The sequence below is a fragment of the Oncorhynchus gorbuscha genome, linkage group LG07 (genome assembly GCF_021184085.1).
Source record: "Oncorhynchus gorbuscha isolate QuinsamMale2020 ecotype Even-year linkage group LG07, OgorEven_v1.0, whole genome shotgun sequence".
Classification (NCBI taxonomy): domain Eukaryota; kingdom Metazoa; phylum Chordata; class Actinopteri; order Salmoniformes; family Salmonidae; genus Oncorhynchus; species Oncorhynchus gorbuscha.
This window is the reverse complement of record NC_060179.1, coordinates 18,565,821-18,588,584: the sequence shown is the minus strand read 5'-3', so window position 1 is coordinate 18,588,584 and position 22,764 is coordinate 18,565,821. Positions and strand designations below refer to the sequence as shown.

Sequence of the window (22,764 nt, the reverse complement as noted above, 5' to 3'; positions counted from 1 at the left end):
AAATTCATTAGAATGGCATGAAGTGAATACAGCAGTATCTGACCAATCCAGGCCTTCTCCTCTGTAGTCTGTGTGGTTGTGTCCCTCTTTAAAAGAAAGACTGCAATAATAAAACAAAAACTAAGTGAAGCACACTTTAACCTCAGTGACCAGTGCTAGTAATTGAATAGGAAACTATTTGAGCATAGCTAACTCAACCAACCACAACACTCTCACTGTCCTCAATAAGAAGCTTCACTATGTCCTCAATAAGAAGCTTCACTATGTTCTCAATAAGAAGCTTCACTATGTCCTCAGTAAGAAGCTTCACTCTGTTCTCAATAAGAAGCTTCACTATGTCCTCAGTAAGAAACTTCCCTATGTTCTCAATAAGAAGCTTAAATATGTCCTCAGTAAGAAGCTTCACTATGTCCTCAGTAAGAAGCTTCACTCTGTTCTCAATAAAAAGCTTAAATATATCCTCAGTAAGAAGCTTTAATATGTCCTCAATAACAAGCTTCATTATGTCCTCAAAAAGAAGCTTCACTATGTCCTCATTCAATGTTGTGTATTAGTCGTTTCCCCACAGCAGATATAGGAATACATATTCCTGTTAAAACAAAAACACATTCTGTGTGTTTTTAGTCTTTTCATGTTTATTGTAATTTACTCGAGGCTGCTGCCCTATGTATATTGTACTCTTGCTTGTTGCGTTGAGTGGCGTGCTGTGGCTCTGAGACAGAAAATAAAATGTTTAAGAACGTGAACGCCATGATAAGGAGGTTTAATTTTGCAGTTATGGGGCTGGTTTGATGCCGGCCGGTGGACTCGTAGGATTTAAGCAATGGACTGGGGGTAAAAAATGAGTCTCGGAGGCGGCCTTGATCGGTGTTGCTGATAACCATAGATCAAGGTTAAAACTCCTATCCAGCCCACCGGACAGGAGCCATCGGCAGCTCACACACTATTCCCTCCCATCTCCTACTTTGGGGAATAGGTTCATGCAGTACGCTATATAGATATTATGGCAAGGCTCTCCGCTGTGGAATTGCATTGTTGTATTAGGGAGGCTTGACTATGGCCCCTTTCAGAGATAAGGTCGTCCTATTCAAATGGTAAACGGTTTCTTCAAGTCATGGGTTGAGGTGTAGAGCCTGGAATAAAGGAAAAGACATGGGAAAAATTTGAAGTACATGTATTTGTTTTCTTCAATAGACGTCCTCAAGATGACGAGAACTCAATAGAGGGTAAGTTTCCCTCCACGTATACAGTACAAAGACATGTTAATATTGCCTCCACGTATACAGTACAAAGAGATGGTAATATTGCCTCCGCGTATACAGTACAAAGAGATGGTAATATTCCCTCCGCGTATACAGTACAAAGACATGGTAATATTCCCTCCACGTATACAGTACAAAGACATGGTAATATTCCCTCCGCGTATACAGTACAAAGAGATGGTAATATTCCCTCCACGTATACAGTACAAAGAGATGGTTAGCTTCCCTCCACGTATACAGTACAAAGAGATGGTTAGCTTCCCTCCACATATACAGTACAAAGAGATGGTTAGCTTCCCTCCACATATACAGTACAAAGAGATGGCTAGCTTCCCTCCACATATACAGTACAAAGAGATGGTTAGCTTCTCTCCACATATACAGTACAAAGAGATGGTTAGCTTCCCTCCACATATACAGTACAAAGAGATGGTTAGCTTCCCTCCACATATACAGTACAAAGAGATGGTTAGCTTCCCTCCACGTATACAGTACAAAGACATGCGTGAATATTATTCACAATCCGACCTCTATCCTAAAAGATCAATAATATTTGTACAAACAGAGAGGATAAGGAGCAGCTTAAATAGAAACCTGAGCTGTAAATCAGGGTGCCCTCCAAACTCGTCATCAAGCTCGAGACCCTGTGTCTCGACCCCGCCCTGTGCAACTGGGTACTGGACTTCCTGACGGGCCGCCCCCAGGTGGTGAGGGTAGGCAACAACATCTCCACCCCGCTGATCCTCAACACTGGGGCCCCACAAGGGTGCGTTCTGAGCCCTCTCCTGTACTCCCTGTTCACCCACGACTGCGTGGCCACGCACGCCTCCAACTCAATCATCAAGTTTGCGGATGACACAACAGTGGTAGGCTTGATTACCAACAACGACGAGACGGCCTACAGGGTGGAGGTGAGGGCCCTCGGAGTGTGGTGTCAGGACAATAACTTCACACTCAACTTCAACAAAACTAAGGAGATGGAGGGAACACCCCCCTATCCACATCGATGGAACAGTAGTGGAGAGGGTAGTAAGTTTTAAGTTCCTCGGCGTACACATCACAGACAAACTGAATTGGTCCACCCACACAGACAGAGCTGCAGCGCCTCTTCAACCTCAGGAGGCTGAAGAAATTTGGCTTGTCACCAAAAGCACTCACGAACTTCTACAGATGCACAATCGAGAGCATCCTGTCAGGCTGTATCACCGCCTGGTACGGCAACTGCTCCTCCCACAACCGTAAGGCTCTCCAGAGGGTAGTGAGGTCTGCACAACGCATCACCGGGGGCAAACTACCTGCCCTCCAGGACACCTACACCACCCGATGTCACAGGAAGGCCATAAAGATCATCAAGGACAACAACCACCCGAGCCACTGCCTGTTCACCCCGCTATTATCCAGAAGGTGAGGTCAGTACAGGTGCATCAAAGCTGGGACCGAGAGACTGAAAAACAGCTTCTATCTCAAGGCCATCAAACTGTTAAACAGCCACCACTAACATTGAGTGGCTGCTGCCAACACACTGACTCAACTCCAGCCACTTTAATAATGGGAATTGATGGGAAATGATGTAAATATATCACTAGCCACTTTAAACAATGCTACCTAATATAATGTTTACATACCCTACATTATTAATCTCATATGTATACGTATATACTGTACTGTATATCATCTACTGCATCCTTATGTAATACATGTATCACTAGCCACTTTAACTATGCCACTTTGTTTACATACTCATCTCATATGTATATACTGCACTCAATACCATCTACTGTATCTTGCCTATGCCGCTCTGTACCATCACTCATTCATATATCTTTATGTACATATTCTTTATCCCCTTACACTTGTGTCTATAAGGTAGTAGTTTTGGAATTGTTAGCTAGATTACTTGTTGGTTATTACTGCATTGTCGGAACTAGAAGCACAAGCATTTCGCTACACTCGCACTAACATCTGCTAACCATGTGTATGTGACAAATAAAATTGGATTTGATTTGATTTTTATACATCCTGCAGGGGTCAATTCTGGGTCCTGTACTTTTTACTGTTTACATTAACAATGTTGACTTGTCTGTAAAAAAAAAATGTCACCTGCACTTTTATAATGATGATACTGTTGTGTATACTATTGCCCCCACTGTTGACCAGGCTCTCATTTTTTTTTAACCTTTATTTTACTAGGCAAGTCAGTTAAGAACAAATTCCTATTTACAATGACGGCCTAGGAACAATGGGTTAACTGCCTGCTCAGGGGCAGAACGACAGTTTTGTACCTTGTCAGCTCAGGGGTTTTAACTTGCAACCTTCCGGTTACTAGTCCAACGCTCTAACCACTAGGCTACCCTGCCACCCCGTATTTGAACTACAGTCTGCCTTCATTGTTTTACAGAAAAACAAATAAAATATTTTTTTATGCTAACAGATCCCTCTGTACGTATTAAATTATAGTTAAATTATAGTTTGCCCCCACGCTTATGAGCTATGTGTTTGTGGATTGACTGAAGTGAATCAACCTACGGCAGCCAAGGTGATAATGGCTGGGATACATTTAGCTTGTTTTTGCTGATCTCCAAATAGCATTTTAAAGTTTTAAAATTGTGTAGAAATGCAGTAAAATTGCTTCAACTTTCTTAAAATGTCTTGGGGGGTGTTAATAGACCATTAGCTATACAAATAGCTGCTGTACTCACAGTAACTCAGCACCGGGATTCAAAACTATAATCTAACACATACAAGTTTAGATAGCTGGCAAGACTAACTACACTAATGAACTTTTAAAAATTGTCTTTACTTGGCATAGGCTAATTACAGTACCTTCAGAAAGTATTCACACCCCTTGGCTTTTTCCACATTGTTGTGTTACAATTTTTATTTATAAAAAAATTCATTCAAAATTCAAAACTGAAATGTCTTGAGTCAATAAGTATTCAACTCCTTTGTTATGCCAAGCCTAAATATGTTCAAGAGTAAAAATTAACATAAAATGTTTTTGCTTAACAAGTCCCATAAATTGCATGGACTCTGTGTGCAATAATAGTGTTTAACATGCTTTTTTAATGACTACCTCATCTCTGTACCCCACACATACAATTATCTGTAAGGTACGTCAGAGGTGCAGTACATTTCAAACACAGATTCAACCACAAAGACCAGGGAGGTTTTCCAATGACTCGCAAAAAATGACACTTCATGGTAGAAAGGTTCAAAAAAGAAGACATTGAATATTTTTTAAATTTGATTTAACCTTTATTTAACCAGGTAGACCAGTTGAGAACAAGTTCTCATTTCAAGTAGTGCGACAAATAACAACAACACAGAGTTACACATGACGTAAACAAAAGTACAGTTAAATAACAATAGAAAAATCTATATACAGTGTGTGCAAATGGAGTAAGGAGGTAAAGCAATAAATAGGCCATAGTAGCGAAGTAATTACAATTTAGCAAATTAACACTGGAGTGATAGATGTGCAGGTGATGATGTGCAAGTAGAAATACTGGTGTGCAAAAGAGCAAAAAAAGTAAATAAAAACAATATGGGCATGAGGTAGATAGTTGGATGGGCTATTTACAGATGGGCTGTGTACAGCTGCAGCGATGGGTGAGCTGCTCAGATAGCTGATGCTTAAAGTTAGTGAGGGAGATATATGTCATGTTTTGTCATTTATTATCTTGTCTTGTCCCTGTGCTTCCCATTCTATTCGTTTCCCTCTGCTGGTCTTATTAGGTTCTTTCCCTCTTTCTATCCCTCTCTCTCCCCCTCCCTCTCTCACTCTCTCGCTCTCTCTTCTCTCTATCGTTCCGTTCCTGCTCCCAGCTGTTCCTATTCCCCTAATCAATCATTTAGTCTTCCCACACCTGTTCCCGATCCTTTCCCCTGATTAGAGTCCCTATTTCTTCCTTTGTGTTCCGTTCCTGTCCTGTCGGTTCCTTGTCTAGAATTCACCGTGCTGTGTTTGTGTATCGCCCTGTCGTGTCGTGTTTTCCTCAGATGCTGCGTGGTGAGCAGGTGTCTGAGTCTGTCTGGTTCAAGTGCCTTCCCGAGGCAACCTGCTGTTCACCTGCTGTTCAAGATCGAGTCTCCAGTTTGTCCTCGTCATTTCGAGTGAAAGTTGTGTTTTTGTTTGTATTTACTTTACTGGATTAAAGACTCTGTTTTCGCCAAGTCGCTTTTGGGTCCTCTTTCACCTGCATGACAGAAGGAACCGACCAAGGAATGGACCCAGCGACTTCAGACGCTCGTTACACTGCCGTCGAGATCCAAGGAGCCATGCTCGGCAGACACGAGCAGGAATTGTCTGCTGCTCGCCATGCCGTGGAGAACCTGGCCGCTCAGGTTTCCGACCTCTCTGGACAGTTCCAGAGTCTCGTCTCGTGCCACCTGTTACTTCCTGGCCTGCCGAGCCTCCAGAACCTAGGGTTAATAACCCACCTTGCTACTCCGGGCAGCCCACTGAGTGCCGCTCCTTTCTCACGCAGTGTGAGATTGTGTTCTCTCTCCAACCCAACACATACTCTAGAGAGAGAGCTCGGGTTGCTTACGTCATTTCACTCCTTACTGGCCGGGCTCGAGAATGGGGCACAGCTATCTGGGAGGCAAGGGCTGATTGCTCTAACAAGTTCCAGAACTTTAAAGAGGAGATGATTCGGGTTTTGACCGTTCAGTTTTTGGTGGGGAGGCTTCTAGGGCCCTGGCTTCCTTATGCCAAGGTGAACGGTCCATAACGGATTATTCTATTGAGTTTCGCACTCTTGCTGCCTCTAGTGAGTGGAACGAGCCGGCGCTGCTCGCTCGTTTTCTGGAGGGACTCCACGCAGTGGTTAAGGATGAATTCTCTCCCGGGAGGTTCCTTCAGATGTGGACTCTTTGATTGCTCTCGCCATCCGCATAGAACGACGGGTAGATCTTCGTCACCGGGCTCGTGGAAGAGAGCTCGCATCAACGGTGTTTCCCTGCTCCGCATCGCAACCATCTCCCTCCTCTGGCTCAGAGTCTGAGCCCATGCAGCTGGGAGGGATTTGCATCTCGACTAAGGAGAGGGAACGGAGGATCACCAACCGCCTGTGCCTCTATTGCGGAGTTGCTGGACATTTTGTTAATTCATGTCCAGTAAAAGCCAGAGCTCATCTGTAAGCGGAGGGCTACAGGTGAGCGCAACTACTCAAGTCTCTCCATCAAGATCCTGTACTACTTTGTCGGTCCATCTACGCTGGACCGGTTCGGGTGCTACATGTAGTGCCTTGATAGACTCTGGGGCTGAGGGTTGTTTCATGGACGAAGCATGGGTTCGAAACATGACATTCCTTTCAGAGAGTTAGAAAGCCTACGCCCATGTTCGCCTTAGATGGTAGTCATCTTCCCAGTATCAGATTTGAGACACTACCTTTAACCCTCACAGTATCTGGTAACCACAGTGAGACTATTTCTTTTTTGATTTTTCGTTCACCGTTTACACCTGTTGTTTTGGGTCATCCCTGGCTAGTATGTCATAATCCTTCTATTAATTGGTCTAGTAATTCTATCCTATCCTGGAACGTTTCTTGTCATGTGAAGTGTTTAATGTCTGCCATCCCTCCCGTTTCTTCTGTCCCTACTTCTCAGGAGGAACCTGGCGATTTGACAGGAGTGCCGGAGGAATATCATGATCTGCGCACGGTCTTCAGTCGGTCCCGAGCCAACTCCCTTCCTCCTCACCGGTCGTATGATTGTAGTATTGATCTCCTTCCGGGGACCACTCCTCCTCGGGGTAGACTATACTCTCTGTCGGCTCCCGAACGTAAGGCTCTCGAGGATTATTTGTCTGTGTCTCTTGACGCCGGTACCATAGTGCCTTCTTCCTCTCCGGCCGGGGCGGGGTTCTTTTTTGTTAAGAAGAAGGACGGTACTCTGCGCCCCTGCGTGGATTATCGAGGGCTGAATGACATAACGGTTAAGAATCGTTATCCGCTTCCCCTTATGTCATCAGCCTTCGAGATTCTGCAGGGAGCCAGGTGCTTTACTAAGTTGGACCTTCGTAACGCTTACCATCTCGTGCGCATCAGAGAGGGGGACGAGTGGAAAACGGCGTTTAACACTCCGTTAGGGCATTTTGAGTACCGGGTTCTGCCGTTTGGTCTCGCCAATGCGCCAGCTGTTTTTCAGGCATTAGTTAATGATGTTCTGAGAGACATGCTGAACATCTTTGTTTTTGTCTATCTTGACGATATCCTGATTTTTTCTCCGTCACTCGAGATTCATGTTCAGCACGTTCGACGTGTTCTACAGCGCCTTTTAGAGAATTGTCTCTACGTAAAGTCTGAGAAGTGCTCTTTTCATGTCTCCTCCGTTACTTTTCTCGGTTCCGTTATTTCCGCTGAAGGCATTCAGATGGATTCCGCTAAGGTCCAAGCTGTCAGTGATTGGCCCGTTCCAAGGTCACGTGTCGAGTTGCAGCGCTTTTTAGGTTTCGCTAATTTCTATCGGCGTTTCATTCGTAATTTCGGTCAAGTTGCTGCCCTCTCACAGCTCTTACTTCTGTCAAGACGTGTTTTAAGTGGTCCGGTTCCGCCCAGGGAGCTTTTGATCTTCTAAAAGAACGTTTTACGTCCGCTCCTATCCTCGTTACTCCTGACGTCACTAGACAATTCATTGTCGAGGTTGACGCTTCAGAGGTAGGCGTGGGAGCCATTCTATCCCAGCGCTTCCAGTCTGACGATAAGGTTCATCCTTGCGCTTATTTTTCTCATCGCCTGTCGCCATCTGAGCGCAACTATGATGTGGGTAACCGTGAACTGCTCGCCATCCGCTTAGCCCTAGGCGAATGGCGACAGTGGTTGGAGGGGCGACCGTTCCTTTGTCGTTTGGACAGACCATAAGAACCTTGAGTACATCCGTTCTGCCAAACGACTTAATGCCCGTCAAGCTCGTTGGGCGTTGTTTTTCGCTCGTTTCGAGTTTGTGATTTCTTACCGTCCGGGTAGCAAGAACACCAAGCCTGATGCCTTATCCCGTCTGTTTAGTTCTTCTGTGGCTTCTACTGATCCCGAGGGGATTCTTCCTTATGGGCGTGTTGTCGGGTTAACAGTCTGGGGAATTGAAAGACAGGTTAAGCAAGCACTCACGCACACTGCGTCGCCGCGCGCTTGTTCTAGTAACCTCCTTTTCGTTCCTGTTTCCACTCGTCTGGCTGTTCTTCAGTGGGCTCACTCTGCCAAGTTAGCTGGTCATCCCGGTGTTCGAGGCACTCTTGCGTCTATTCGCCAGCGCTTTTGGTGGCCGACTCAGGAGCGTGACACGCGCCGTTTCGTGGCTGCTTGTTCGGACTGCGCGCAGACTAAGTCGGGTAACTCTCCTCCTGCCGGTCGTCTCAGACCGCTCCCCATTCCTTCTCGACCATGGTCTCACATCGCCCTAGACTTCATTACCGGTCTGCCTTTGTCTGCGGGGAAGACTGTGATTCTTACGGTTGTCGATAGGTTCTCTAAGGCGGCACATTTCATTCCCCTCGCTAAACTTCCTTCCGCTAAGGAGACGGCACAAATCATTATCGAGAATGTATTCAGAATTCATGGCCTCCCGTTAGACGCCGTTTCAGACAGAGGCCCGCAATTCACGTCACAGTTTTGGAGGGAGTTCTGTCGTTTGATTGGTGCGTCCGTCAGTCTCTCTTCCGGGTTTCATCCCCAGTCTAACGGTCAAGCAGAGAGGGCCAATCAGACGATTGGTCGCATACTACGCAGCCTTTCTTTCAGAAACCCTGCGTCTTGGGCAGAACAGCTCCCTGGGCAGAATACGCTCACAATTCGCTTCCTTCGTCTGCTACCGGGTTATCTCCGTTTCAGAGTAGTCTGGGTTACCAGCCTCCTCTGTTCTCATCCCAGCTTGCCGAGTCCAGCGTTCCCTCCGCTCAAGCGTTTGTCCAACGTTGTGAGCGCACCTGGAGGAGGGTGAGGTCTGCACTTTGCCGTTACAGGGCACAGACTGTGAGAGCCGCCAATAAACGCAGGATTAAGAGTCCAAGGTATTGTTGCGGCCAGAGAGTGTGGCTTTCCACTCGCAACCTTCCTCTTACGACAGCTTCTCGTAAGTTGACTCCGCGGTTCATTGGTCCGTTCCGTGTCTCCCAGGTCGTCAATCCTGTCGCTGTGCGACTGCTTCTTCCGCGACATCTTCGTCGCGTCCATCCTGTCTTCCATGTCTCCTGTGTTAAGCCCTTTCTTCACACCCCCGTTCGTCTTCCCTCCCCCCCTCCCGTCCTTGTCGAGAGCGCACCTATTTACAAGGTACATAAGATCATGGACATGCGTTCTCGGGGACGGGGTCACCAATACTTAGTGGATTGGGAGGGTTACGGTCCTGAGGAGAGGAGTTGGGTTCCGTCTCGGGACGTGCTGGACCGTTCACTTATTGATGATTTCCTCCGTTGCCGCCAGGATTCCTCCTCGAGTGCGCCAGGAGGCGCTCGGTGAGTGGGGGTACTGTCATGTTTTGTCATTTATTATCTTGTCTTGTCCCTGTGCTTCCCATTCTATTCGTTTCCCTCTGCTGGTCTTATTAGGTTCTTTCCCTCTTTCTATCCCTCTCTCTCCCCCTCCCTCTCTCACTCTCTCGCTCTCTCTTCTCTCTATCGTTCCGTTCCTGCTCCCAGCTGTTCCTATTCCCCTAATCAATCATTTAGTCTTCCCACACCTGTTCCCGATCCTTTCCCCTGATTAGAGTCCCTATTTCTTCCTTTGTGTTCCGTTCCTGTCCTGTCGGTTCCTTGTCTAGAATTCACCGTGCTGTGTTTGTGTATCGCCCTGTCGTGTCGTGTTTTCCTCAGATGCTGCGTGGTGAGCAGGTGTCTGAGTCTGTCTGGTTCAAGTGCCTTCCCGAGGCAACCTGCTGTTCACCTGCTGTTCAAGATCGAGTCTCCAGTTTGTCCTCGTCATTTCGAGTGAAAGTTGTGTTTTTTGTTTGTATTTACTTTACTGGATTAAAGACTCTGTTTTCGCCAAGTCGCTTTTGGGTCCTCTTTCACCTGCATGACAATATAAGTCTCCTACTTCAGCAATTTTTACAATTCGGTTCCAGTCATTGGCAGCAGAGAACTGCAAGGAAAGGAGGCCAAAGCAGGTGTTGGCTTTGGGGATGACCAGTGAGACATACCTGCTGGAGCGCCTGCTACAGGGTGGGTGTTGTTATGGTGAACAGTGAGCTGAGATAAGGCGGAGCTTTACCTAGCAAAGACTTATAGTTGACCTGGAGTCAGTGGGCATGGCGATGAATATGTAGCAAGAGCCAGCCAACAAGAGCATACAGGTCGCAGTGGGGGGTGGTATATGGGGCTTTGGTGATGAAACGGATGGCACTGTGATATACTGCATCCAGTTTGCTGAGTAGAGTGTAGGAGGCTGTTTTGTAAATGACATCGCCAAAGTCGAGGATCGGTAGGATAGTCCGTTTTGGCAGCGTGAGTGAAGGAGGCTTTGTTGCGAAATAGGAAGCCGATTCTAGATTTAATTTTGGATTGGAGATGTGTAATGTGAGTCTGGAAGGAGAGTTTACAGTCTAGCCAGACACCTAGGTATTTGTAGTTGTCCACATATTCTAAGTCAGAACCGTACAGAGTAGTGATGCTAGTCGGGCGGGCGGGTGCGGGAAGCGATCGTTTGAAGAGCATGCATTTAGTTTTACTAGTGTTTAGGTGCAGTTGGAAGCCATGGAAGGAGTGTTGTATGGCATTGAAGCTCATTTGGAGGTTTGTTAACACAGTGTCCAAAGAAGGGCCAGATGTATACAGAATGGTGTCATCTGCGTAGAGGTGGATCCCTTTGAAGAGGGGGATGACCGCGGCAGCTTTCCAATCTTTAGGAATCTCGGACGATACAAAAGAGAGGTTGAACAGACTAGTATTAGGGGTTGCAACAATGGCGGCGGATAATTTTAGAAAGAGAGGGTCCAGATTGTCTAGCCCAGCTGATTTGTACGGGTCCAGGTTTTGCAGCTCTTTCAGAACATCTGCTATCTGGTTTGGGTGAAGGAGAAGCTGGGGAGGCTTGGGCAAGTAGCTGCAGGGGGTGCGGAGCTGATGGCAAGGGTTGGGGTAGCCAGGAGGAAAGCATGGCCAGCCGTAGAGAAATGCTTCTTGAAATTCTCGATTATCGTGGATTTATCGGTGGTAACAGTGTTTCCTAGCCTCAGAGCAGTGGGCAGCTGGGAGGAGGTGCTCTTATTCTCCATGGACTTTACAGAATATCCCTTTGATCATGGTGAAGTTATTAATTACACTTTGGATGGTGTATCTGTTATGCAGGTGAATGAGGACCCAAAAGCGACTTGGCGAAAACAGAGTCTTTAATCCAGTAAAGTAAATCTACAATCATAAGGCATAATTCCACTCGTAATGACGAGAACAGACTGGAGACTCGATCAAGAACTGCAGGTTGCCTCGGGAAGGCACTTGAACGTAGCAGACTCAGACACCTGCTCACCACGCAGCATCTGAGGGAAACACGACACGACAGGGCGATACACAGACACAGCACGGTGAACAATAGACAAGGATCCGACAGGGCAGAAACGGAAAACAAGGGGAGAAATAGGGACTCCAATCAGGGAAAAAGATAGGGAACAGGTGTGGGAAGACCAAATGATTGATTAGGGGAATAGGAACAGCTGGGAGCAGGAACGGAACGACAGAGAGAAGAGAGAGAGGAAGGGAGAGATAAAAAGGGGAACGAACCTAAAAAGACCAGCAGGGGGAAAACGAACAGAGGGAAAAGCAAAACGACAAGACAATCCAAGACAAAACATGACAGTACCCCCCCACTCACCGAGCGCCTCCTGGCGCACTCGAGGAGGAATCCTGGCGGCAACGGAGGAAATCATCAATAAGTGAACGGTCCAGCACGTCCCGAGACGGAACCCAACTCCTCTCCTCAGGACCGTAACCCTCCCAATCCACTAAGTATTGGTGACCCCGTCCCCGAGAACGCATGTCCATGATCCTACGTACCTTGTAAATAGGTGCGCTCTCGACAAGGACGGGAGGGGGAGGGAAGACGAACGGGGTGCGAAGAAAGGGCTTGACACAGGAGACATGGAAGACAGGATGGACGCGACGAAGATGTCGCGGAAGAAGCAGTCGCACAGCGACAGGATTGACGACCTGGGAGACACGGAACGGACCAATGAACCGCGGAGTCAACTTACGAGAAGCTGTCGTAAGAGGAAGGTTGCGAGTGGAAAGCCACACTCTCTGGCCGCAACAATACCTTGGACTCTTAATCCTACGTTTATTGGCGGCTCTCACAGTCTGTGCCCTGTAACGGCAAAGTGCAGACCTCACCCTCCTCCAGGTGCGCTCACAACGTTGGACAAACGCTTGAGCGGAGGGAACGCTGGACTCGGCAAGCTGGGATGAGAACAGAGGAGGCTGGTAACCCAGACTACTCTGAAACGGAGATAACCCGGTAGCAGACGAAGGAAGCGAGTTGTGAGCGTATTCTGCCCAGGGGAGCTGTTCTGCCCAAGACGCAGGGTTTCTGAAAGAAAGGCTGCGTAGTATGCGACCAATCGTCTGATTGGCCCTCTCTGCTTGACCGTTAGACTGGGGATGAAACCCGGAAGAGAGACTGACGGACGCACCAATCAAACGACAGAACTCCCTCCAAAACTGTGACGTGAATTGCGGGCCTCTGTCTGAAACGGCGTCTAACGGGAGGCCATGAATTCTGAACACATTCTCGATGATGATTTGTGCCGTCTCCTTAGCGGAAGGAAGTTTAGCGAGGGGAATGAAATGTGCCGCCTTAGAGAACCTATCGACAACCGTAAGAATCACAGTCTTCCCCGCAGACAAAGGCAGACCGGTAATGAAGTCTAGGGCGATGTGAGACCATGGTCGAGAAGGAATGGGGAGCGGTCTGAGACGACCGGCAGGAGGAGACTTACCCGACTTAGTCTGCGCGCAGTCCGAACAAGCAGCCATGAAACGGCGCGTGTCACGCTCCTGAGTCGGCCACCAAAAGCGCTGGCGAATAGACGCAAGAGTGCCTCGAACACCGGGATGACCAGCTAACTTGGCAGAGTGAGCCCACTGAAGAACAGCCAGACGAGTGGAAACAGGAACGAAAAGGAGGTTACTAGGACAAGCGCGGCGACGCAGTGTGCGTGAGTGCTTGCTTAACCTGTCTTTCAATTCCCCAGACTGTCAACCCGACAACACGCCCATAAGGAAGAATCCCCTCGGGATCAGTAGAAGCCACAGAAGAACTAAACAGACGGGATAAGGCATCAGGCTTGGTGTTTTTGCTACCCGGACGGTAAGAAATCACAAACTCGAAACGAGCGAAAAACAACGCCCAACGAGCTTGACGGGCATTAAGTCGTTTGGCAGAACGGATGTACTCAAGGTTCTTATGGTCTGTCCAAACGACAAAAGGAACGGTCGCCCCCTCCAACCACTGTCGCCATTCGCCTAGGGCTAAGCGGATGGCGAGCAGTTCGCGGTTACCCACATCATAGTTGCGTTCAGATGGCGACAGGCGATGAGAAAAATAAGCGCAAGGATGAACCTTATCGTCAGACTGGAAGCGCTGGGATAGAATGGCTCCCACGCCTACCTCTGAAGCATCAACCTCTACAATGAATTGTCTAGTGACGTCAGGAGTAACGAGGATAGGAGCGGACGTAAAACGTTCTTTTAGAAGATCAAAAGCTCCCTGGGCGGAACCGGACCACTTAAAACACGTCTTGACAGAAGTAAGAGCTGTGAGAGGGGCAGCAACTTGACCGAAATTACGAATGAAACGCCGATAGAAATTAGCGAAACCTAAAAAGCGCTGCAACTCGACACGTGACCTTGGAACGGGCCAATCACTGACAGCTTGGACCTTAGCGGAATCCATCTGAATGCCTTCAGCGGAAATAACGGAACCGAGAAAAGTAACGGAGGAGACATGAAAAGAGCACTTCTCAGCCTTCACGTAGAGACAATTCTCTAAAAGGCGCTGTAGAACACGTCGAACGTGCTGAACATGAATCTCGAGTGACGGTGAAAAAATCAGGATATCGTCAAGATAGACAAAAACAAAGATGTTCAGCATGTCTCTCAGAACATCATTAACTAATGCCTGAAAAACAGCTGGCGCATTGGCGAGACCAAACGGCAGAACCCGGTACTCAAAATGCCCTAACGGAGTGTTAAACGCCGTTTTCCACTCGTCCCCCTCTCTGATGCGCACGAGATGGTAAGCGTTACGAAGGTCCAACTTAGTAAAGCACCTGGCTCCCTGCAGAATCTCGAAGGCTGATGACATAAGGGGAAGCGGATAACGATTCTTAACCGTTATGTCATTCAGCCCTCGATAATCCACGCAGGGGCGCAGAGTACCGTCCTTTTTCTTAACAAAAAGAACCCCGCCCCGGCCGGAGAGGAAGAAGGCACTATGGTACCGGCGTCAAGAGACACAGATAAATAATCCTCGAGAGCCTTACGTTCGGGAGCCGACAGAGAGTATAGTCTACCCCGAGGAGGAGTGGTCCCCGGAAGGAGATCAATACTACAATCATACGACCGGTGAGGAGGAAGGGAGTTGGCTCGGGACCGACTGAAGACCGTGCGCAGATCATGATATTCCTCCGGCACTCCTGTCAAATCGCCAGGTTCCTCCTGAGAAGTGGGGACAGAAGAAATGGGAGGGATGGCAGACATTAAACACTTCACATGACAAGAAACGTTCCAGGATAGGATAGAATTACTAGACCAATTAATAGAAGGATTATGACATACTAGCCAGGGATGACCCAAAACAACAGGTGTAAAAGGTGAACGAAAAATCAAAAAAGAAATAGTCTCACTGTGGTTACCAGATACTGTGAGAGTTAAAGGTAGTGTCTCAAATCTGATACTGGGAAGATGACTACCATCTAAGGCAAACATGGGCGTAGGCTTGTCTAACTGTCTGAAAGGAATGTCATGTTTCCGAGCCCATGCTTCGTCCATGAAACAACCCTCAGCCCCAGAGTCAATCAAGGCACTGCATGTAGCACCCGAACCGGTCCAGCGTAGATGGACCGACATAGTAGTACAGGATCTAGATGAAGAGACCTGAGTAGTAGCGCTCACCAGTAGCCCTCCGCTTACTGATGAGCTCTGGCCTTTTACTGGACATGAATTGACAAAATGTCCATCAAATCCGCAATAGAGGCACAGGCGGTTGGTGATCCTCCGTTCCCTCTCCTTAGTCGAGATGCGAATACCTCCCAGCTGCATGGGCTCAGTCTCTGAGCCAGAGGAGGGAGATGGTTGCGATGCGGAGCAGGGAAACACCGTTGACGCGAGCTCTCTTCCACGAGCTTGGTGACGAAGATCTACCCGTCGTTCTATGCGGATGGCGAGAGCAATCAAAGAGTCCATACTGGAAGGAACCTCCCGAGAGAGAATCTCATCTTTGACCACTGCGTGGAGTCCCTCCAGAAAACGAGCGAGCAGCGCCGGCTCGTTCCAGTCACTAGAGGCAGCAAGAGTGCGAAACTCTATAGAGTAATCCGTTATGGATCGATCACCTTGGCATAGGGAAGCCAGGGCCCTAGAAGCCTCCCTACCAAAAACTGAACGGTCAAAAACCCGAATCATCTCCTCTTTAAAGTTCTGGTAATTGTTTGAACAATCAGCCCTTGCCTCCCAGATAGCTGTGCCCCACTCTCGAGCCCGGCCAGTAAGGAGTGAAATGACGTAAGCAACCCGAGCTCTCTCGCTAGAGTATGTGTTGGGTTGGAGAGAGAACACAATATCACACTGGGTGAGAAAGGAGCGGCACTCCGTGGGCTGCCCGGAGTAGCAAGGTGGGTTATTAACCCTAGGTTCTGGAGGCTCGGCAGGCCAGGAAGTAACAGGTGGCACGAGACGAAGACTTTGGAACTGTCCAGAGAGGTCGGAAACGGCATGGCGAGCAACAGACAATTCCTGCTCGTGTCTGCCGAGCATGGCTCCTTGGATCTCGACGGCAGTGTTACGAGCGTCTGTAGTCGCTGGGTCCATTCTTTGGTCGGATCCTTCTGTTATGCAGGTGAATGAGGACCCAAAAGCGACTTGGCGAAAACAGAGTCTTTAATCCAGTAAAGTAAATCTACAATCATAAGGCATAATTCCACTCGTAATGACGAGAACAGACTGGAGACTCGATCAAGAACTGCAGGTTGCCTCGGGAAGGCACTTGAACGTAGCAGACTCAGACACCTGCTCACCACGCAGCATCTGAGGGAAACACGACACGACAGGGCGATACACAGACACAGCACGGTGAACAATAGACAAGGATCCGACAGGGCAGAAACGGAAAACAAGGGGAGAAATAGGGACTCCAATCAGGGAAAAAGATAGGGAACAGGTGTGGGAAGACCAAATGATTGATTAGGGGAATAGGAACAGCTGGGAGCAGGAACGGAACGACAGAGAGAAGAGAGAGAGGAAGGGAGAGAGAAAAAGGGGAACGAACCTAAAAAGACCAGCAGGGGGAAAACGAACAGAGGGAAAAGCAAAACGACAAGACAATCCAAGACAAAACATGACAGTATCAATATACCTAGTCACTACAAAGATACAGACGTCCTTCCTAACTCAGTTGCCGAAGAGGAAGGAAACCGCTCAGGGATTTCACCATGATACCAATGGGGACTTTTAAACAGTTACAGAGTTTAATGGCTGTGATGATTGGAGAAAACTGAAGATGGATCAACAACGTTGTAGTTACTCCACAAAACTAACGTAACAGAGTGAAAAAAAGCCTGCACAGAATAAAAAATATTCCAAATCATGCATCCTGTTTGCAACAAGGCACTAAAGTAATATTGGCAAAAATGTGGCAAAGCAATTCACTTTTTGTCCTGAAGTGTTACGTATGTTTGGTACAAATCCAATACAACACATGGCTGAGTACCACTCTCCATATTTTCAATCATAGTGATGACTGCATCATGTTATGGGTATTCTTGTAATAGTTAAGGACTGGGGAGTTTTTCAGGATAAAAAAGAAACGGAATGGAGCTAAGCACAGCCAGAATTCTAGAAGAAATCCTAGTTCGGTCTGCTTTCTACCAGACACTGGGAGATTAATTCACCTTTCTGCAGGACAATAACTTAAAACACAAGGCCAAATCTACACTGGAGTTGCTTACCAAGTAGACAGTGAATCTTCCTGACTGGCCGAGTTACAGTTTTGACTTAAATGTACTTGAAAATCTATGGCAAGTCCTGAAATGATTGTCTAGCAATGATCAACAACCATTTTGACAGAATAGAAAAGAATAATGGGCAAATGTTGCACAATCCAGGTGTGGAAAGTTCTTAGGGACTTACACAGAAAGACTCACAGCTGTAATCGCTGCCAAAGGTGTTTCTCCATAGTATTGACTCGGGGGTGTGAATACTTATGTAAATTAGATATTTCTGTATTTCTTTTAAAATACATTTGCAAAAATGTCTAAAACCATGTTTTCACTTTGTCATTATGTGATATCGTTTGTAACGGTAGCTAACACTGTTCCATACAGATTTTGTGTACCGCGGCATTCAAACAAGGCTGCGATGAAAACTAATGGGACTGTAGCAACTGTGTTGGCATTAAAATCTAGGGCGTTGATTGACATGGTAATGGACCAATGGAAAAGTTGAAAATACTGACCCCTCTGACGCTGTGCGATACATTGTGACATATCACAATGTATCGTATACGTCACGCATTATGCAACACATTGTGTGCCGTACAGCGTCTTTCCACCAGGGGTAGCGCCTCTCTTGCAGATTAAAAACAAGTGAAAGGGACAGGGAAAGGGGGATATCTTTTCAATTGTACAACTGAATGTATTCTTTTTTCGCGTAATCACTGCAAGCCATCATGACTTTCAAAAGTCGCAACAGCCGCAGTTTACTTGTGAAGTTAACTTTAGCCCGACCTAAAAACCCTTCAAATGTACTATTTTTTATTTTATTTTTTTAAAACCTTTTTCGGTATATAATGACACGTTATATAAACTCTTTATAGTGTTTTCTAAACATTTTAGAGGTGATAAGTTGGACAAATCGGGTGAAAAAATCAGTTTCCCAACACGACATATCTCCCCCTTTCACTATTACTCAGTAGCCTTCGCTTCCCCCTCACAAGTTTTAAAAAGACCAAGCGGAGCTCCATTGCATTCTTCAATCATGCAGAGACAGGTAGCATGAAGGTCATGTCATTGATTTCGCTGGAAAATAGAAAAATTGTGCTTTACAAATCTATTCATATTACACTTGACCTGGAAGTATACATTTTTGTGGCCGCTAAAATACGGTCACGTGTATGAAACACTGTCATGTACGGAAGTTTGTTAGTTATCGTTAGATGGGTGAGAGAGAAAAATCGATACTGAACAAAAATGTTGGTCCCATGTTTCATGAGCTGAAATAAAAGAGTTAGGTAAATCAGCTTTTGGTTATTTTGCACTGTGTTTGTGGAACTATCGTCAAAATGTTCTTAAATGTTTTGGTGCCTCTAGGACAATTCAGAAAGCTGATTGAGGACCGTATTGCTGATGAATGTGTTAGTTTTTTATCAGCGTGTTTTTCTTTCTTTCTGCTTGTATTTTGTATTTATATTTTTACGTGTGTATTTCTGTAATGTTTCTGTATTTCATCTGTAAAAAAGACCTTGGTCTCAGTATGACTCCCTAATAAAATAAAGGATAAAAAAATATATTTTTGAATGACATGATGCATAAGACCAGAGACCTGCTGCTTAACTTTCTCCCAGACAACTTCCCCCTTAATCACTTTATCCTGGCGCCAGGTCTGGGCTTGTATAATTTTTTTATCAGTCTAACCATCATCCGTTCAGCCTTCAGGAGGACAAATGACCCGGAACAGGCAAGGAAAATATATTTCACCTCTAGCTTTATATTGTAACCTCAACTCACCTGTCATTTAATGATGTTCAGGTTGTAAAGCTGGTTGTAATGGTGTCATTTCAACCAGTTTTGCCCGCTGAGAAGCTGTATGGAAGAAAGACCTCTCTCTGTAGTCAATTATTGGTTTATACACTGAACAAAAATATAAACGCAACATGTAAAGTGTTGGTCCCATGTTTCATGAGCTGAAATAAAAGATCCCAGAAATATTCCATGTGCATGGCATATCGAGAAGCTAATTAAACAGCATGATCATTACACAGGTGCCCCTTCTGCTGGGGACAATAAAAGGCCACTCTAAAATGTGCAGTTTTGTCACACAACACAACTCCACAGATGTCTCAAGTTTTGAGGAAGCGTGCAATTGGCATTCTGACTGCAGGAATGTCTACCAGAGCTCTTGCCAGAGAATTGAATGTTAATTTTTCTACCATAAGCCCCCTCCAACGTTGTTTTAGAGAATTTGGCAGTACGTTCAGCTGGCCTCACAACAGCAAACCACGTGTATTTAATAATAATATTTTTTAAAACTTTTTTTTAACAAGACAAGTCAGTAAAGAACAAATTCTTATTTACAATGACGGCCTAGGAACAGTGGGTTAACTGCCTTGTTCAGGGTCAGAATGACAGATTTTTACCTCGTCAGCTCAGGGATTCTGCCATGGACCCCTCCGGAACTTTAATCATGCACACATGTCCCCTATTCCCACTGATTAGTATTTGTATATACAGTGCCTTGCGAAAGTATTCGACCCCCTTGAACTTTGCGACCTTTTGCCACATTTCAGGCTTCAAACATAAAGATATAAAACTGTATTTTTTTGTGAAGAATCAACAACAAGTGGGACAAAATCATGAAGTGGAACGACATTTATTGGATATTTCAAACTTTTTTAACAAATCAAAAACTGAAAAATTGGGCGTGCAAAATTATTCAGCCCCCTTAAGTTAATACTTTCTAGCGCCACCTTTTGCTGCGATTACAGCTGTAAGTCACTTGGGTTATGTCTCTATCAGTTTTGCACATCGAGAGACTGAAATTTTTTCCCATTCCTCCTTGCAAAACAGCTCGAGCTCAGTGAGGTTGGATGGAGAGCATTTGTGAACAGCAGTTTTCAGTTCTTTCCACAGATTCTCGATTGGATTCAGGTCTGGACTTTGACTTGGCCATTCTAACACCTGGATATGTTTATTTTTGAACCATTCCATTGTAGATTTTGCTTTATGTTTTGGATCATTGTCTTGTTGGAAGACAAATCTCCGTCCCAGTCTCAGGTCTTTTGCAGACTCCATCAGGTTTTCTTCCAGAATGGTCCTGTATTTGGCTCCATCCATCTTCCCATCAATTTGAACCATCTTCCCTGTCCCTGCTGAAGAAAAGCAGGCCCAAACCATGATGCTGCCACCACCATGTTTGACAGTGGGCATGGTGTGTTCAGGGTGATGAGCTGTGTTGCTTTTACGCCAAACATAACATTTTGCATTTTTGCCAAAAAGTTCAACTTTGGTTTCATCTGACCAGAGCACCTTCTTCCACATGTTTGGTTTGTCTCCCAGGTGGCTTGTGGCAAACTTTAAACAACACTTGTTATGGATATCTATAAGAAATGGGTTTCTTCTTGCCACTCTTCCATAAAGGCCAGATTTGTGCAATATACATACGACTGATTGTTGTCCTATGGACAGAGTCTCCCACATCAGCTGTAGATCTCTGCAGTTCATCCAGAGTGATCATGGGCCTCTTGGCTGCATCTCTGATCAGTCTTTTCCTTGTATGAGCTGAAAGTTTAGAGGGACGGCCAGGTCTTGGTAGATTTGCAGTGGTCTGATACTCCTTCCATTTCAATATTATCTCTTGCACAGTGCTCCTTGGGATGTTTAAAGCTTGGGAAATCTTTTTGTATCCAAATCCGGCTTTAAACTTCTTCACAACAGTATCTCGGACCTGCCTGGTGTGTTCCTTGTTCTTCATGATGCTCTCTGTGCTTTTAACGGCTCTCTGAGACTATCACAGTGCAGGTGCATTTATACGGAGACTTGATTACACACAGGTGGATTGTATTTATCATCATTAGTCATTTAGGTCAACATTGAATCATTCAGAGATCCTCACTGAACTTCTGGAGAGAGTTTGCTGCACTGAAAGTAAAGGGGCTGAATAATTTTGCACACCCAATTTTTCAGTTTTTGATTTGTTAAAAAAGTTTGAAATATCCAATAAATGTCGTTCCACTTCATGATTGTGTCCCACTTGTTGTTGATTCTTCACAAAAAAATACAGTTTTATATCTTTATGTTTGAAGCCTGAAATGTGGCAAAAGGTCGCAAAGTTCAAGGGGGCCGAATACTTTCGCAAGGCACTGTATGTGCCCTTTGGTTTCCATGGTCTTGTCAATTATTGTTACAATGTCCGTTGGTGCGTGTGAGTACCTGTGCTGCGTGTTTTGGGCTTTCGTGCCCTTTTGGATTGCGTACATGATTACGGGTCTCATCCCGTGTCATAATCATTGTGCATATTTATTTGAGGTACTCCTCGCCCTTTTGTTTGGGTTTCAACCCTGTATTTTGTGTACGTGTTTGTTTGGTCTTCGTCCCCGTGCCCTTGCACGGCGTAATTTTGTTATGCACGTGAGTGAGGACCCAAAAGCGGTTTAACAAATACAGAGTCCTTTAATGTCAAAACACAGGGAAGACATAGATCCTCTTCAGATGTATATAATGGCAAAATAGACAACCCGCAGAGAGGGCCACAAATGAATCATAAAGTCCTTCTGATACTCTCAGAAGAGTCCCCTTCTTAGCAGCAGAGGAGAATAGCTGGGTTAGCGGCGACAGACTGCTGGTCTCTCTGGGTAGGCGTGGGTCGTAGAGGACAGAGATACCTGATTACACGTAGCATCAGATGAACAGGCAGATTCCGACAGGACGGGACAAGGGTGAAGCAAACTAGACGATAGTTTGGTTCTGACATGAGAAACTCAAACGAGAATCTGACAAAGACAGAAGCAGGAACAGAGAGAGAAATAGAGACCTAATCAGAGGGAAAAAGGGAACAGGTGGGAAAAGGGTGAACGAGGTAGTTAGAGAAGATGAGGAACAGCTGGGGGAAGGAGAGGAAGAGAAGGTAACCTAATACGACCAGCAGAGGGAGACAGAGTGAAGAGAAAGAACAGGAACAAGACATAATATGACAATACATGACAAATTTGGGGTATAATTTTTTAAAACTATTACGCATTCCTACGCCTGTCTCCCGACTCAACCATACCAATGTGACAGATTCGATCTAGCAACCTGTCGGTTTCTAGCCCAATGCTCTAACCACTAGGCTACCTGCCGCTCCGTGTATGGTGTAGTGTGGGAGAGCAGTTTGCTGATGTCAATGTTGTGAACAGAGTGCCCCATGGTGTCAGTGGGTTTATGGTATGGGCAGGCATAAGCTACAGACAATGAACACAATAGCATTTTATGGATGGCAATTTGAATGTACAGAGATACCGTGACAAGATCCTGAGGCCCATTGTTATGCCATTCATCCACCGCCATCACCTCATGTTTCAGCATGATAATGTGCAGCCCCATGTTG

The 22,764-nt window shown here is 46.1% G+C and overlaps 1 protein-coding gene across 5 annotated transcripts in view; it reads left to right on the top strand.

The window, feature by feature from the left end:
• The window catches only part of LOC124039593 (dipeptidyl aminopeptidase-like protein 6), a 389,264-nt gene that overhangs the window by 320,937 nt on the left and 45,563 nt on the right, over window positions 1-22,764 (top strand). The gene's annotated exons all lie outside the window — the stretch shown is intronic.